The 3,874-nt window shown below is 38.4% G+C and overlaps 1 long non-coding RNA gene across 2 annotated transcripts; it reads right to left on the reverse strand.

Annotated features, from left to right (window-relative positions):
• Positions 1-209: 209 nt before the first annotated feature.
• Positions 210-1,348, reverse strand: LOC131698680 (uncharacterized). 2 transcript variants are annotated; one of them, XR_009307742.1, is made up of 3 exons: positions 1,281-1,348; positions 685-1,013; positions 210-551 (listed from the first exon to the last, which is right to left on the reverse strand). It is a non-coding gene; the product is annotated as an uncharacterized LOC131698680 (long non-coding RNA). The 2 variants fall into 2 exon arrangements; XR_009307724.1 differs by having other exon boundaries at positions 685-1,342.
• Between the last annotated feature and the right edge of the window lie 2,526 nt (positions 1,349-3,874).

Below are 3,874 nucleotides of genomic sequence, written 5' to 3' on the forward strand. Positions count from 1 at the left end.
AGTTATAAATGGCCATTCCTCAAGAGCTGACCAGCTATGTTACTGTCACGGGTGGGGTGACCAGGGGTAACCACAAGTAAATAAATGTTACGAGTAGTATCAACTATGCCACCTTGAGTTTGAAAAGGGCAAGGACCTTTATGACAGAGTAGCAATAACCTTCCCCAAACAGGTTCTTTTGACCAACACACACACTAAAGGAAACCCAGGTAGGTTAAAACAAATTTTATTGTTTCTCAACAGGGTAAAAATGCTCTTTAAAAACCACACACACAAACTCAGTTAAAAATGAGGGAGAACCCAAAAAAATACAAACTGAGGTAATCCCCTCCTGTTGGTAAAAGTCTCTAAAAAAATATATATAAAAATAATGTTCGTGCTTAGCTGCCACACAAAAAGTCCAGTAAAAGTATTGGAAATCTGATTAAAGTTGGTTCCCAAACCGCTCAGCTGCCCACTCGTCCCGATGTCCACTGTCCCACGTATCGAACCGCCAATGGACCTCACTGCAACGATACGCCGACCCACTGAAGAAGATAAAGATGGAGATCCTGGAAACCCGACAGGGGGAAGGGGGGGGGGGGGGGGGGGGCGAAGAAGGAGACTGTCAGAAACGTGTACAACGGTAAGTAAAGCTTTCTCATACACTCCGGTGTTCCAGCTGGTTACTTCCCCTTAGCTTACCTCTGACTCTCGCGTATTTCCCTCTCTCTCTCCGGTTCTGGAACCCGACTGTTGCACCCTGGACTGGACCACTGGACTTCGACCCCCTGGAATGGACCCATGGACCTCAATCTCTGACATGGAACCAGTAAGTATCACCCTGGTGGGCTTCAGGCGTACCCTGACAGAACACAGAGCCAACTCAGGGTGGGTAAATAAGTTATGGATGTACAGTTTGTAATATATCAAAGTCTCAAAAGAATAAACGAATAATAATGAACGCCACTTCCCTTCTCTCTCTTCACAGGTCACAGGACTCCTGGCACCGTCTGCTCAAACCTGGACAGCCCCTGCAATGTAGCCCGGCCAAACACAAGCACAACCAAAAAAAATAAAAAGATGTATACAGCTCAAAAAAACCTTTCTACAATCCCAATGAGTTTCGCAGTGTCGGTAGCTTTAAAAAAAAAAAGCCCAATATGACAGGGCATGAAAAGCAGTCACAAAAAAGTTGGAGCAGTACATAAACAATAAGATAATCCAGAAAAAAAATAAACAGAAAACTTATAGCACAGTCCCGAAACAACAAAACAAAAGAATCAAAATCCGTTAATTACCCTACAGCCAGAATCCTTCTTTCAGGGTAGCCAAGACTCTCTTTTTTTCTACTCTTCTGTCCATTTAAACATGCAGATTCCAAAGTGCAACAACAAAAAGAAAATACAAAAGAAAAACAAATCAGGTAAAGGTACATCGTAAATGGAAAACACAATAATAAATCATTTCAGTGCACAAAATAATAATTAATAAAACGTCATTTGTGACATTACTACTGGATAAACTGAACTTAAAGTTAGACAGGGTGAAGACAGACTCAAGGTGGTAAAATTGTAAACTGAACAGTTAAACGATCATACAGAAAGATCATTTATTGTAGAATTGGTTTACATTGCAGCCAAGACGGAAGGATTTCAGACTAATGTTAACAGATACATTTGCAGTAATATACATATATTTCTTAATGGTCTTTAACATCTACAGTAGCTAGCATTAAAAATGCAGGAAACTATTAAACACATAATAGCTCTGAATTGATAAATACTAAAAGAAACTTACATGAAATGACAAAAGAGTCTTTTTCAAAGAAAGACAACTCAATTAATATCCATGTAAAGAACAACATATGACGGTTTTGGGAAGTCTTCCATGGCTTATATAATTATCATATTTTGTCTTGCAGTAAGAGTTCAATAAATAGTTGCATGATACCTTCATAAAACGGATTATTGAAGACTGTTTTAGGATAATTGAAATATCTTTCACTTTTGTGAGACCAATTCACCGACTAAACCTCTGAACTTGTTTGGGAGGACAGTGCCTTGACATGTCTCCCATCTGACCTTCTGTAGCAATCAGACAGATCATTTATAATGCCTACAACCTTAACAGTCCAAAGGGTGACAATAGCCTTGACCTTATGGACAGTACATCCATTTTACACCCAGCTTTCATTATGCTGTGGCATTTAAGAGACAGACAGGGCTTCTGAGCACCCATTATTATGTCAGGGATATTAAATGAACCTCTGTAGCATATCTTATTGTGCTTCATTTCATATTAATTTAACTGTGTTGCAGTCAGGAGAACATGTTATTAGGATGCTACTGTTCAATTATCTGTATGACAAACACCAGTATGTTTTTTTTTTTTTTAACAGAGGTTTATACAGCCTCAATCTTTTCATTTATTTATTTATTTTAAGCGATTAACTTCATATGTGAATGAGAGAATAAATGATATTGAACTCAGATGACATCACAATGCTTTTACTTTTCTATTTTAACAACTTTGATTCTGATTAAATCTCCGAAGGTAAACAGATTGGGCCTGAATGGTATTTGGATTTGTAATGTTCTAATGCTCATTCTCAACCCTATACCCCTTCCCGTCTCCTCGGCTACAGTAAGTTTAACATAACATGCTAAATCAAACCAATACATTCATTCTCATTCACTCTAGTTCTGGGGCTTGTAAAATTGTAGTGTAGCTCAATTTCTGTTGCATTAGCTTATTTAATTAAGTACTTTTCCCCCTTTCCTCATTCGTTTATAAATATCTTCAAAATATTGTTTAGCAATATGATCCAATGCAGTTAAGTGACTGATCTGCATTGGTGCATTGTGTAGCTGTCACAAAGACGGCTGTAGTGGGTGACGTCAGACCAGAAACAGGAAGTAACACACAGAGACTTGGGGTTTTGCTGAAGCTGAGCGCGTGATCATGCTCAGCATTTAATAATTAACAGACAGAACAGAAAATTAAAAGGTTGTAACACAAAACAGGACATGGCACTTGAGCCAAAATAAACAGACAAACAAAACGTACTAACACACAAAACAAGTGGACAACGCTAAACAAGTACCGTGCTGGCACTTCCAGCACGCTGTAGCAATTGTTATTTACTTTATCTTTAACTTTATTTCTCCTCTCTCTCTCTCCCGTTCTCCACTCACGAACACCCAACCCCGAGTGAGTGAAACCATGCTGCTTTTATTCTGTTGTACCGAGATTCCAATTGAATGATTGACTAAAAACAACTGCACGTGAATTAATTAAGTGTACTCCCGTGACCACACTTTACATTTTAACCAGCACGTGAAGTGATTTGTGCCATCCTCGTGCCAAAATACAAATCTACATTTTTAAATCACTTGTGTTACACAGACCCGTTTATATCCCTTGTACCAATGACTATACACCAACATTTACACACGCAACATACAACAAACTACGCACAAGGGCGTGGCCACATTGCCACAGTAACACAGACAGATTTTTATTTATCATTCATCACCTTTAAAATGCCAATTCGAATGGTCTGTCCTTCTCTATACAGCCTGCCTCATTTTAACACAATGACCCAAGTATCCTTGGCCAGTGATTACAAAGCAGGCATGATAATGGATGGCCTGTATGTACACCCATACTGCTCTCATACAAAATACAAAGATCAAGTGATGTACACACATGAATGTATAATACCCCCAATTTGAAGGTAGAGGGTTGCAGTACAGTGGCACTTTTATCAAATGTACTATTAGGTGAGGTTGGTTTATTGATGAGCACAAATAATGACTTAAATTGTACACATACTTTTATTTATTGATTTTTAAAATGTCAATCATCAAATATCAGATTGCTGTTGACTGAA

Source organism: Acipenser ruthenus, chromosome 1, assembly GCF_902713425.1.
Source record: "Acipenser ruthenus chromosome 1, fAciRut3.2 maternal haplotype, whole genome shotgun sequence".
Taxonomy (NCBI): domain Eukaryota; kingdom Metazoa; phylum Chordata; class Actinopteri; order Acipenseriformes; family Acipenseridae; genus Acipenser; species Acipenser ruthenus.